The sequence below is a fragment of the Lygodium microphyllum genome, chromosome 30, assembly GCF_053477565.2.
Source record: "Lygodium microphyllum isolate KBCC chromosome 30, Lygodium_microphyllum_v1.1.10, whole genome shotgun sequence".
NCBI classification, from domain to species: domain Eukaryota; kingdom Viridiplantae; phylum Streptophyta; class Polypodiopsida; order Schizaeales; family Lygodiaceae; genus Lygodium; species Lygodium microphyllum.
Window position 1 is genome coordinate 103,004,600 of NC_141164.1, and position 15,007 is coordinate 103,019,606.

Sequence of the window (15,007 nt, forward strand, 5' to 3'; positions counted from 1 at the left end):
CCTAAATTGTAGCATAGATTTCCTATTGCATATAAAAACACTACATTGCAGTTTTTAAGCCTTTGACATAACATTGATGTTCATCTTCTGTCCAGCGCGTCTATCTGTGCATCTAACGTGCAGCACAAACGCACTACCAGACGCGCATCCCAGGTCAATGCATGTCTAAAATCGCATGTAGACTGCAGGTCAAACTTCTGTGCAGCACGTGTATCATCGCCTGTGCATTGTAGAGCACACGCGCCAGCACACGGGCTCCAAGACGCACTCTCAGACGCTTTGAGAGGAGAGAATTTTTGCGCGTCTATGTCCGTGTCTACACTGAGATGTAGATGCGCTAGCAGACGCGCTGGGTCGGTTGATTTTAGGCCAACAATAGCCATTGACGACTTACATAATTCAATACATTATAATGGAATCACAAATGAGCAATACACAGACAAAGCAGAGAGAGGAAGAGAGAAACAAAGAGAGACAAAGAGAGAGACTCACCTTGGGTGTTTCATGTGGCAGGTGGTGGTGCTTCTCCTTCTCCTTCTTCCTCTCCTTGGTAAGTTACCCTTCCTTGATGCTTGTTTGCTTGCTTGCTGCTTCTTCTTATTCTCCTCTTTCTTGTTCTCTCTTTCTTCCTCTCCTTGGCTTTCCTTTTTCCCTTCTTGTATGTTTGAAATGAAAGAAGAGGCGAGTCATGAGGAGGTGAGGCATGAAGAGACTTCATGTCGGCTAAACTCAAGATTCAGAACCGCAAAAAAAGCAGGAAAGGAAAGGCACAGTTTGAAAAAAAATGATTTAAATATGGTTTGAATTTTGACGTGTGCATCTATTTTCGCGTGTATATGTGCGTCTATTGTTCAGATAGACACGAGTATAGATGCGAGTATAGACGCGAATATAGACGCGAATGTAAACGCGAAAATAGACGCGTAGGTAGACGCGGATTTAGACGTGCATTTGGGATTTATCATAATTTTTTGTTTTTAAGATAAGTTTTGATAGTGAATTCTTCTTAAGTTTTGATAAGTTAAGATAAGTTTTAAGATGATGATTTTTGTGTATTTAAAATTAAGATCTTATGTAAACGTATGAATGACAAATATTTTGATGTTGTCATGAATTAGGTTTAATCATGTCGACGTCGTCATCACCTAGTGTGGTTCAAGTTGGTGAGTCAATGAGCACATCCTCAAGTGAGGATGAAACATTGTGTCTTCATAATCGAGATGCATGGCTACGACGAAAAATTAGATGCATGTGTGATCGTTGTCGAGGGTGTATTTTTCGAGCACGTCAAATTGCAACGTCACACCTCAGCTTGTATGGAGAATGGGACCAAGAAAAATCACCGGTATTCATTGTTTTTTTTTACCACTAAGATTGCTAGTCTATGTTACGGGAATTATATATCAACGTACATGAAACTCCCTTTTGTGGGTTGAGCAGGATGCGGTGCCACATCCTCAGATGCTCCCTCCCGGGCGTTGAGAGGCTGCAAAACGTCAACGTGAGGAGGCAGAGTCTTCAAGAAGAGTAGAGACTGACGACCATGATATTAGCCCTCATGAAATGCCCCATTAAGTCGTAGAGGATGAGATTTTGGACAACATGGTACACCATCTATTTTCACAACCGGTTCAGGGAGGAGGTCACTCTACGAAGCCAGATGATCCACTATATGTAGCATCATCTACTCCGTTGTATGAAGATTGTACGTACTCCGTTCTTTGTGCATCCCTCGAGATACTATATTTGCAAAAAATTTATGGATGGAATAATGTCAGTTTGGATGCGTTATTGAAGTAGGTATCAATTAACCTCTCTATTTTGAAATCAGACAGAAATATATGTTGGTGGTTTTTTAACTCACTCTTAAAATATATGTAGGTTATTATCACAAATGCTTCCAAAAGGAAACAAATTGCCAACTAAGAGAGAGCAAGCAAGATATTACTTGACATCTCTGGGAGGCCTTGATTATGTCAAGATCCATGCATATGTCAATGATTGTGTCTTATTTCGTGGGATTCATGAGTTCGCACGAGAGTGTCCTGTTTGTGGTGAATCAAGATACGAAGTGGAGATGAAGTCAATGGATGTGCCTCGTAAGGTTTTGCGACATTTTTCGATTGTTCCATGTACAAAACTTATGTTCAAGTGTAAGTCTATTGAAAAGCTCATGTCATGGCATGCTAGTCATCATTCAAGTGATGGAAAATGGAGGATCCCTGCAGACACACCCGCATAGCAACATATAGATAATTTGTGGCCCATTTTCAAAGAAGAGCCAAGAAATTTAAGATTTGGTTTAGGTATGGATGGAATCAATCCATTTGGCATCAAAAGCACATCATACAGTGTATGGCCAGTGGTATTGGTAAACTATAATATTCCTCCATCCATGGCAATAAAAAAGGGACATGTGATGTTGTCCCTTCTAATTCCTAGAAAGCACAAGGTAAAAAACATGGACATTTACTTAGAGCCTTTGATTGAAGAGTTAGAAATGGTATGGGAAGGTATTGAGGTGCAAGATACAAGTGCATCTGCATCCTCTAGAGATTTCACATTGAAGGCCATGTTGTTGTAAACCATGCATGACTTTCCAGGATACGGAGAGTGTTCAGGTACATGTATATAACTCTATATTTGAAATTCAAGACTTGAATCAATTACATTTTATTAATTTACTTGTTTTTTCAGGTTTAACCACGTCAGGATATCATGCATGTCCTATTTGCGGTCCCTCTCTAGTTTCCTCTAGGCCGGCACGTTTAAAGAAGGTTATCTACGACAATCATCATCGATTTCTTCCTATTGACCATCCCAAATATGTTCTCCCTACTAATGGAATGACTCCACAATCTCTAACCATTCGAGATTGGAAGGAGAGATGGATTAATGCCGACAGCCACCCTCCACATGGCATGAGTCGGTAAGAAGTGCATTTCTCTCTATTAACTTTAAAGTATTTAGCATGATGAAATGTTTACATAATATATTGTTTGTTTGTTAGGTTCTCTATATTCTTTCGTCTTCCGTACTGGACTGAACTCAAGATCAATCACCTGTTGGACCCCATGCACATATTCAAAAATGTTGTATCTACATTATGGGATCACTTGATAGGGACTCATGATTCAGTTAATGTAAGGGAGGATTTACGTAACATTGGTCGCATGAGACGAGCCTGGCCACGAATTGGACCCAGAGGAAAGATTGAGCTACCCCATGCACCTTGGATATTGTCAAAGAACGATGAAAAAATAGTGAATGAACAAATATATAGCTTTCAAACACCCACAAGATGTATGAGATGTCTCAAGGGAGCCTTCATAAAGAAAAAGAAAAGAGGTGTGGAGCAACTTTCTAGTTTGAAGTCCCACGATTGGCACAAAATGATTCAAGTAAGGGTATCTCTAACCATGAATATAGTAATTAGTGGTGTAATTATGTGTAAACTTTGGGGTATGATGACTTTTTCCTCAACTAATCATTTGCATCTATGAATATTGTTTACATTCAGTTCGTACTTCCTACTAGCATATCCCATTGTGCCTCCAAAGATGTACGTGATATCATTTACAAGATGGGAGAGCTTGTGAGGTGTGTATACATTGTATTTTTTCATTATATATCTTGAAATTTCTATACAAAAATAAACAATTCTCAAATACATCTTGACAGATACGTGAGCTCGAAGAAAATTGATCCAATCACATTGCAAGATGCTCGAGTATTATCTATTGAGGTGGTTTGTTTGGTGGAGGAAATTTTTTCTCGATCCATTTTGACTACTCAATTACATTTACTCGTACATTTGATTGATGAGATCGCACTTGGTGGGGCAGTTCATGTAAGGTGGATGTTTTTTCTTGAGCGCTTCATGAAAACCTTGAAAGATTTTGTGAGGCAAAAAGCACAGCTTGAGGGAAGCATGGCTGAGGGTTGGTTAGTGCAATCATCCCTTGTTTATATCTCTGAATATCTTGCTGAAGTGGATCCCTCTCAACCACGACTATGGAAAGATGATGAATACTTGAGGATGATCTCTATAGTACCTCAAGGAAAAGGAATGAGTAAAGTGCTAACAAAAGAAGAACTTCGTCAGTTAAATAGTTTTTATGTGCTCAATAGTGATGTTATGAGCAAATGGGTGACACTATATGATGAAGCAAGGGCAAGAAGAAAAAGCGGAAGACAAAAATTTTGCACTAGATATGGACGTAATGTCTCATTTCCAAATCATCTAAATGCGCTCCCATGTCATATTGACATAGATTGGTTACATGAGGAAATGGAGAGAATGGAAAAAGAGGAAGAAATTAATATATCTCAAGAAGAGTGGGAATACGCACGAGGTTGCTTATCAAAGGTGAGACATACTATCAATTAATTTGTTTCTATAAGTTTTATTTTATATAAATAATTGACATGTTTGATCTTTTATCTTTTACTACTAGTGCACATTATTCAATGCACTTTGGTGTGATGGTAAACATATTCAAACTCAACGTATAGATGAAAAGATAAATACCCAAGATTGTGGTGTCCTTGCTCACTTCGAGGCTGCCAATGGTACCATGGAAGGTTATTGTGGCTTGATCCAATATATTCTGAAGCTTGACTTCAAACGATTCTTTATATATGTACTAGATGTGAAGTGGTAACAAATGGTGAGCATTGCATAATCAGACATCATCGAAGTGGTTTTATAATCATTGACTCTACAAAATTTCACCAAAACAAGAATGACACATTAGTACTACCTCAACAATGCGAGCAGGTATATATGCAAAGGATAATTTTTTTATATGTGATACATATACACAATATAATAAGTACTTAAGTTTTTTGCTTTTGTTTTTCAAATACAGGTTGTGTATCATCCAATGGTAAACAATAACCGATGGTGATATGTCATCCCTATATCTAATCGTTCAAAACCAATATATGGTAATATTACCGACATGGAGATAGCAGATGACAATCCAACAAATAATGATGATGTGCATGATGACACCATAATGGATGATATGTGTGATATAGTACAAGATGAACCTTGCGATGATGTTCAAGAAAACGCAGAAGAAGACAATAATGTGATTGTCGATGATATTGATGAAGTTATTGAGCAATATAGCAATACATCTGATAGTGGGATAGACTTATTTGTTTCGTTACCTCTTGGTAACATAGACCTAGAAGTAGATAGTTTAGCAAGGGCTGATCTCATTGAAGATGAGATGGATCATTCACTGTAACATACTTAATTTGCTTATTGATTCAATATATGTGTATTCCTAATTCTATGCTTTTTATCATGCGCACACGTGCATATTCAAGAATCAATAGTCAATTTTAAAGCAAGCATTGAATTTTCCATAATAAAAAGGAAGTATATTTTATCATCTGTAAGGTTTCTATCGCTTGCCGCTAATTACTTATATCAGGCTTGTCAACTGGAGGAACTGCCATTCATTAGAGAGCAATGAAAAAGTAATTATTAACTCTATTTTTTTAATTCAATGATTCAATGTGTATTCTTAATTCTATGGTTTTTATCATGCGCACATGTGCATGCTCAAGAATCAATTTCAGGTGGTTAAATAATTATTAACTTTGGTTTTTCAATTATGTGAATTGCTAATTTTAGGTGGTTAAATAATTGTGCGTCTAATAGCGCGTCTATATTAGCGTCTATTTGTGCGGATATATAGACGCAAAATTCGTGTCTATTTACACGCACGTTTATACGCATTTATAAACGCTCTGATAGACGCGCCCGACTTTGCGCTTCTAACGTGCGCGTCTATGCCTCGTTTCTGTTGTAGTGAACCCTAGAGAAACATTAGATAGGTAGAGATTTTTTAGCTTAGTCGTTTGTGTAACTGTTTTTTTTCTTGTTTTGTAGCTGGAATTTTTGTATTTGTCTAGAGTTGGAATTGTTTATGTTGTTTTATTTGGATTCTTTGAGCTTGAAAATTTGATAGTCTTGGTTGAGATTGGTGTTTTTTTTGGACAAATTGGAGTAGGACTTTGATTGTAGTTTATTGGACATCCTAAAACATGTATATTTTCTTACCGATATCTTTGCATATCACCAAGATTATGGATTCATGAGCACTTTACGTTGCACTTGTCGTCAAATACACTACACGCAGAGCTTGTCTCCTAATTTTATCAATTACTTTCATGCCATGGATTGGGTTGATGCACTCGTTGTACCATCATTGAGCACTAGCATGGCATGATGCCCACTACAACTATACGCATTAAACCTTAGATGCACATGTACTTAAGAGAGCACCTTCATTGTGCATGCACAGTTTTTTTACACGCACGAGAGTTGGAATATTCATCACTAAAACAGGAACTGTTGGATGAGTGGGAAGGTGGATGGGTGAGTTTGAGGGTCATGAAGGATGTCTACAGTTGTGAGATAGGCTGTACTCTTACCATATTTTTGTTGAGTGATCGTGAGATTTTGGGTGGGTGGTGCGGAGTACAACATTTCTTCTTTGCTGAGATATGAGAGGTGAGGATAAGGATTGTAAAGTAATCAAAGAACTGTTTGCATTTTGCATAACGCATGAGCCCTCGTAGTTAGGCTAGGCACTATATATTTAGTGCATCCATCTTTTTGTGTATTGCATGGATTGTGTAACTCCATGGCATTGCTTTTGACTTAGCACCTTTTCAATACCATGATTGAGTGAGCATGAGGTTCATCTTCAAAAGCATGTTTTTGGATAGGACACATTGCATGATATAAAAAGCAAATACATCAGGAAGAATCAATACTCTAATGGGATTCTAAAGAGACTAGAACATTCCTTGAAAATGTATTGAAAACCCAAGAAAGAAAGCTTGCGTAATTGGGATGGTTGTTGCCTACATGGATGGGACTTGGGTTCTCACAAAATGAGAATTGCAGGGATTTATGGAATAATATCTCTAAGTGCAAGTCCTCATGTGGAAAAAGATGGTGGTTGTAATATTGGGAACTAGAACGAATGCTTGCTAGATGGAGAAACAAAGTACCAAGGAGTAACAACTCGATCTGGTTCAATGTTAGGGGGTAAAGAAGGCTGAGTGTTTAGAGAGAAAAACGAAGAAGTCCTCATTACTTCAAATATTATGATGAATGGTAGCAAGCAATTAATGGATTATATAGCAATTGAGCTGGCACGATTAGTTGGAATCTGAGGATGATAGTTATCATTACAAGCTTGGTCGTAGTGTCTCAAGCTTTGCACAATATCATATGAAGACTACTAGTCGTGGAATTTTTTGGTGAACATGAAGAAAGAATTGAAGGAAATGGTAAAAGTGTACGTCAGCATGATTCAGAAGGCTGGTTTCATGGCAGTCTAATGAAACCAGCTAGCTGTTTCATGGCTGGTTTCATGACAGCGCCTAGGCAAGCAGCGACTGCTACTCGACGTTCCAGCGGGGAGCATTGAGGCTGATGTAGGCCGGTGGCCTTATTCTCGCTGTCTGGCGTTGCCCTCCTGATCCTCGCCAAGCTTTTCTCCTGATCAATAATCATCACTTCCCCGATGCTGAATGTATTGAGGAGTGTGCTGCTCAGGTCGCTTATTAGCGTGCATGGGTGAATGACCATTTTTTCGATGAACCACAGCGTGACTGGTTAGGTCGACAAGTTTCTTGTGAGGAGTTGACGTGATGATAACGGGGTATGGCCGGCAAACACCGAGGGGCTGCTTGTCTGCATGGAGACGGCTAGTATGTTATATAGAAGAGTTGTCCGAGATAACAAATCAGAGATAGTCGCCTTCTTACTTTGAATCGCGTTATAAACCTTAATCTCACTATGGCTCAAAAGACAAAAGCATTCGTAAAGAAAAGCAACAATGCATTTCCTGAAGCTTAAACGTTGCAAAAGCTACAAAATTTTTTGAAACTCATAACCAGCACGAAAAGAAGGAACTATATAAAGAGAAGAAACTAGGAGTTAAGGGCCTTCTCTTGGTTGGGTTTTTGGAACTATTGTGAGGAAAGGAAGGTCACACCCAAATTCCTGGAGAAGAGTTTATGATTCGTCAAAACCTTTACGAGCTCGATGTATCACAATTATAGAAATTTGAGGTATGAACACTATGCGTATGCTTTGCTATAAGTACATAGAAGTGTTTTGGACTCATGAATGTGTCTTGATTGTTTCCTAAATTGAAATATGTCTTATGAGGAACTTGAAATGAACTTGTTTATGGCTAGAACTTAAAGTTCTTGCTTTATTGTATTGTGGTCATAGAAGCTTTTGTTGTGTGTGCTCTAATTTGTGTGTTTGAGACTAAAAGAGTCATAGTAGTTGTTTATTTCAGGATAGGCTTGATGGTGTTTAGAATTGTATTGTCGAAGTTTCTAATCGAGTTTAGCTCTTGAACAAAGTCAGTCACTTTATCAACACTCCTTGTCGTCTCATTTTCCGATTGTGTGAGAGGATTATCTTCGCACACTGCTCATGAAACAACAAGGGCAGCGGGGGTTGTCACAATGGACTTTTAATCAATCCCTATGTAGGAGATCTTATGAAATGTAGGAAATGTTTCCTATGTGTGTATGCATGTATTCCCTATATACAACTAGGAAATCACATTTTCCACATCTAATAGTAGGGAATTAAAGGTCAATATAAACTATTTCCTACCTTCTTTTAAAATTCCCTATGTAAGAGTACACAAGAATGTAATTCCCTACTTCTCCTTGTAGGGAATCATAGGTCAGTATGAAGATTTTCTATGTTATCTCTAAATTCCCTATATAAAAAAATTATGGAAGAGTGCCATTTCCTAATTGCAATAGTAGGAAACCATAAGTACATAGAGAATTTCCTACCTTCTCTCAAAATTCTATGTACAGGAGATTATAAGATATTCAAGCTTTGATCTAGCTCGTAAACACAAATCAAAATTAATGAAATTGGAAGTAACCATATGAAGGTGATCCTAGATTTTCTATCCCCCCCTACACACACATGTGAACATGTTGCATACACACGTGCCTACATGTACTTGTGCACACATACACACAGGAACACGTGTTCACATGCTTACACATGCACATAGACACACACACACACATGCAAGCCTCTTCAATTTTAGTCAAAATGCCATATCTGAATATAGTCATATGCTTGTTTATCCTAGCACTAAATGTTGGAAATGACCACCATGTTGTAGAAAATGAGGCCTCAAACCAAGTAGTTACATGCCTATTTTGTAGAAATGACCACCACATTGTAGAAAATGAGGCCTCAAACCAAGTAGTTACATGCCTATTTTGTGCAACATTACTCTCTTTTCTCTAAATTTTTTCAGTGATGAAACCATTTAATGCCTATGTTTTGATATTTCATGTAGACATTGAATATTGTATAATGGCATACATGGCAATGTTTGGATTAAAAACCTTATAGGACTTCATGCACGCCTTGCATAAATTGTTCTACAAATCATGGTTATAAGAACAATAGTAAAATACTCACCCTTGCAAGCTTGGACATGCCAATGTATACATAATCTTGCACTAGCACCCTATGAGCCTTGGATGAGAAACCATCAAGATTTTGAATGGTTATAGTGTTTGGACTAATGACCTAGATGGTTGAAATGGTCTAATTTTTTTGAGATATCCTTTTGCACTTTTTAGAAGAAAATGTTGGTATTTGTATAACTTCATTAAATGAGCAAGATTGTGCTTGCCTTTGACTACCATAGTGATAATAAGTGTCCAATGAGCCATAATCTTCCTTTAATAGTTCTTAAAATAGCAAGACACATATGTTGTATACTCTAAATAACCTAAAAACCCTAGGATCTCCTAGTAAAGCCCCTTATATATATACTTACTTTTACAGGTCCCTAGAAAGGCGGAGTTACATTGTATGACTATTATAACCATAAAAAATAAAAATACAAAATACAAAGTAACATAGTTTAACAACTCATTATGATAGCTTGGTTGATAGTCAGTGTGATGAATGTAAGGGTGGAACTATAAGCTTAGGTGGCACTACAAGGATTTAAACCTATAGCGATGGCGGGTAGCGATGCAGGTAGCGGTGTCGCTATTTGCGTCGTATCTGCGTCAGATAGTGATGTCCCACAGGGAAAAAAACAGCCGAAACCGAGTGCGAGTTCATTTCGCGCATTTTCGTCGATCGTTTTGAGAGGGAGAGCGAGAGAGAGAGCGACCATCATGAGAGAGGGAGAGGAAGAAGGCTTGCCGCCGCCGCCACCGTTCGCGAAGGAGAGGAGGAGCCTTCATCACGACGAGCAGTCGTCAAACCCTCGCATATCTCATCGGTGAGTCTATTCTCTCCTTTTGCTTGTTTAGGGTTTAATTCTCTTTCTCTTTTGCTTGTTTAGGAGAGAAAATGAGGGAGAAAGAGAGGGAGAGGGAGAGGGAGGGAGAGAAAGAGAAAGAGAGAGGGAGAGAAAGAGAAAGAGAAAGAGAAAGAGAGGGAGAGGGAGAGGGAGGGGGAGGAAATGAGAGAGGGACAAAAAGAGAAAGAGAGGGAGAGGGAGAGGGAGGAAATGAGAGAGGGAGAGTGTATTCTCCCTCTCCCTCTCCCTTTTTCTTTTATAATTTGTGTATATATATTGAGAGAGGGAGAGGAAATGAGAGAGAAAGAGAGGGAGAGGGAGAGGGAGAGGGAGAGGGAGGGGGAGGGAGAGGGAGAAAATGGAAGAGGGAGGGGGATGAAATGAGAGAACGAGAGAGAGGGAGAGAAAGAGAAAGAGAAAGAGAAAGAGAAAGAGAAAGAGAGGGAGGGGGAGGGGGGAGGAAACGAGAGAGGGAGAGAAAGAGAAAGAGGGAGAGGGAGAGGGATGGGGAGGAAATGAGAGAGGGAGAGGGAGAGAGAGTGCATTCTCTCTCTCCCTCTCCCTTTTGCTTTTATAATTTGTGTATATATATTGAGAGAGGGAGACGAAATGAGAGAGAAAGAGAGGGAGAGGGTGGAAATGGGGGAGGAAGGGAGAGGGGGAGAAAGGGAGAGAGGGAGGAAATGGAAGAGGGAGGGGGATGAAATGAGAGAACGAGAGAGAGGGAGAGTGTATTCTCTCTCTTATTTATTTAATTTTTGTATAATTTGTATATAATGTGAGAGGGAGAAGAAATAAGGGAGAGTGAGAGGGAGAAAGAGAGTGAAATTAAAGAGAGGGAGAGGGAGGACATGGGAGAGGGAGGGGGAGGAAATGCAAGAGAAAGAGAGGAAGAGAGAGAGGGAATGAGAGAGGGAGAGAGGAAATGAGAGAGGGAGAGCGTATTCTCTCTTTATTTATTTATTTTTTGTATAATTTATATGTAATGAGAAAGGGAAAAGAAATGAGGGAGAGGGAGAGGGAAAAAGAGAGGGAAATTAAAGAGAGGGAGAGGGAGGGGGAGAGCAAATGAGAGAGGGAGGAGGAAGAGAGAAAAAATGAGAGAGGGAGAGGGAGAGGGAGAGGGAGAGGGAGAGGGAGAGGGAGAGAAAAAAACATAATAGGGAAATGAGAGAGGGAGAGGGAGGAAGAAGAAATGAGAGAATGAGAGGAAGAGAGCAAAAGGAAATGAGAGAGGGAGAGGAGAGAGAGAAAAAAGAGAGAATGAGAGGAGAGAGAAAAAGAGACAAGATGTTAAACATAATAGGCAAATAGAGCAAGAGAGGGTATGGGTGAGGGTGAGGGCGAGGGAGGGAGAGGAAATGAGAGAGGGGGAGGAAGAGAGAAAAAAATGAGAGAGGAAGAGGAGAGAGAAAAAAAATATTAAAAATAATAGAGAAAGAGAAAAAGAGAGGGTCAGGGTGAAGAAGGGACAGGAAATGAGAGAGGGAGAGAAAGAGAGAAAGGTAAATGAGAGAGGGAGAGGAGAGAGAAGAAAAAATGAGATAGAGAGAGAAGAGAGAAAAAGAGAGAAAATCATTAAACCTAATAGGGAAAGAGAGATAGAAAGAGAGGGTGAGGGTGTGAGAGAGAGAGGAAGAGAGAAAACGAAATGAGAGAGGGAGAGGAGAGAGAAAACGAAATGAGAGAGGGAGAGGAGAGAGAAAAAAATGAGAGAGAGAGAGAGAAAAAAAGAGAGAAAAACCATTAAACCTAATAGGGAAAGAGAGAAAGAGAAGGTGAGGGCAAGGAAGGGAGAGGAAATGAGAGAGGGAGAGGAGAGAGAAAAAGAAAATGAGAGAGGGAGAGGAGAGAGAAAAACGAATGAGAGAGAGAAAGGAGAGAGAAAAACAGAGAGGGAGGGAGAGGAATGAGAGGGAGAGGACAGAGAAAAGAAAATGAGAGAGAGAGAGAGGAGAGAGAAAAAGAAAAATAGCATTAAACCTAATAGGGAAAGAGAGAAAGAGAGGGTGAGAGCGAGGGAGGGAGAGGAGAGATAAAAAGGAAATGAGAGAGAGAGAGAGGAGAGATAAAAAGAGAAATATCATTAAACATAATAGGGAAAGAGAGAAAGAGAGGGTGAGGGTGAGAGAGGAAGAGGAAGAGAGAAAACGAAATATTATGTGCTAGGTACTGAGTACTAGGTACTAAATACTAGTGTTCTATGATACTATATGCTAGGTCATAGAAAAAGAGAGAGATGGAAGGAGAGGATAACAATCTAAGAAAAGAAAAGAATGATAACAAAAACAAATTATTTGCTGTAACGTAAACAAAATGGAAAATGAAGAAGGTCCTGTTGTTCAAGATCACGAGGCGTATCTTAATCAGCGTGTCCCATGTCCTTGCTCTCAATGCAAGTTGGCAATTAGACGAAAACACCGATTGTCTATAGAACACGTACGACGATTTGGCGAGTTTCAATCTGAGATCATTGTTCAGGCGATTGCGGATTTTCAGCAAACGGTAATTTGAAGTTAATATCAATCATTCATTGTACTCGCAAGCTAATTGAATACCATATACAATAAGATTGGGTCTTGCTAGCAAATTTTCTATCCATGGAGGTGATGTCTCATCCCAAGGGGGAGTGCACCCTTTGTGGCCAATTAGAAGAGTACGTAGGCGTGTGACGGATGGAGTGCAGGAGCCAATCCGCCACTCGCAAGGCCAATCTATATCGTCAATGCCAGAGGAGAAAGGCAACCTTCCAGACCTACCTACAATCTTAGAGCCTAAGATGGAGGCAATGATCGATGCATTGATTCTCATGGATGTCGAGACTTCTAATCCACTTAGAGAGGAAGCATCCATACGATTATATGATGGGTGCCGAGTATCTTGGCTAAAGACACTGCTTACACTCTTAAGTGTGCAAGCAAAATACGGGTGGAGCGATACGAGTGTGACCGAGTTGTTCAGGTACCCTGTACATATGCTTCATTGATTATTTTTTTTTGCACTATTATTACAAACATTTGTGCTTTTTTAAGGTGTTTTATGATTTTTTTTTAGGTTATTGAAATATCATATATTACCACCTACAAATACCATGCATGAGTCTCGTGATGATGCATGACATGTTTTATAGAAGCTTGGCCTGGACTACAATAACGTCCATTCATGTATCAACGATTGCATACTGTTTCAAGGAGAATACGAGACTATGGAGACATGTCCAAAGTGTGGTGCTCACAGGTATCGACAGGACTTACAAGGTAAAACCATCCCTCAAAAAGTTCTCAGTCACTTTTTGCTCATCCCCCGCATAAACCACATGTTCGTACGTCCGGCATGGCGAGCTTGACAACGTGGCATGTGCAGAATAGATCCACGGATGGAGTTCAACGAATATCAACGGATTTGCGTGCATGGAGCCATATTGACTCAACCTTCCTAGGCTTTGCCAGAGAGCCAAGGAATCTTCTGCTCGGTCTTGCAATGGATGGCGTGAACCCATTCAGTCTGCGCTCAACTTCTTACAGTGTGTGGCCTATAGTCCTTGTCAACTACAATATCCCTCCATGGCTTTCTACGAAGAAAGGACATCTCAACCTTAGCTTGCTCGTCCCAGGCCGCTACAAAGTAAAAAATATGGACGTGTATCTTCGTCCATTAGTCTATGAGCTTAAGATTTTGTGGGAGGAGGGGTCACCGTGCAAGACATGAGTAGGCGCGATGGTCGGTGGTCAGCCAATATTCGAGCCATTCTCATGTGGACGATGCATGACTTTCTGGGATTGGGAGAGTGCTCAGGTGAGCAGGCCTCCATTCTCGCTAGTAATATCTATATTTTATCTCGTTCAACCAAGTATTCACTAGGTCATGGTGTTGGAACAGGTTTGGTTACCTTAGGTTATCATGCATGTCCATTGTGTGGGCCGCAGTTAGACTCTCAAAGGTCATAAACCATGAAGAAGATGGTATATCAAGGACACGCTGATTTCTTACCGGAGGATCATGAACTTAGGGAAGGTTTCCTTAGACGATCTCCAACACATATGAACGTCGCAAGCTGGTACGAGCTGAAAATGGTCCATGTGGAATCACATCCAAATGGAATGCGATAGTTCTCAGTTTTCTACAAGTTGCCATATTGGACCCACTTACAGGTCAACCACTTGTTGGATCCCATGCATATTTTCAAGAATGTGGGCAACTTGTTATGGGACAACATCACAGGATAGAGAGACACTATAGGGGCATGAATGGATTTGAAGGAGGTAGGTAAGATGGAGGCGCTTTGGCCGCAGTCAAGTGCTGATGGTCGCGTGCAACTTCTTCGAGCTCCTTGGGTTTTTTCCACTAAAGAAGAGCGCATTGTGAAGCAAGTAATCAAGCCTATCCGCACTCTAATGGGTATGATGCGTTCTCTCAGGTCCACATTTTCTAAAGACGACCAATTATTACGGCTAAAATCCCATGACTGGCATAAGATATGTTAGGTTGGTCCTACGAATAGATTATAATTAGTGTGGGCATTTTGCTATTTGGAATGTAGCCATTATTCATAATGCTTTCTCATTTGTGGCAGTTTGTACTACCAATTGTGATCACAGGATGTCTTACTCCAAAAATACACGGGGCCATTTACAAGTTGTCATCTTCGGTGCAATGGATCT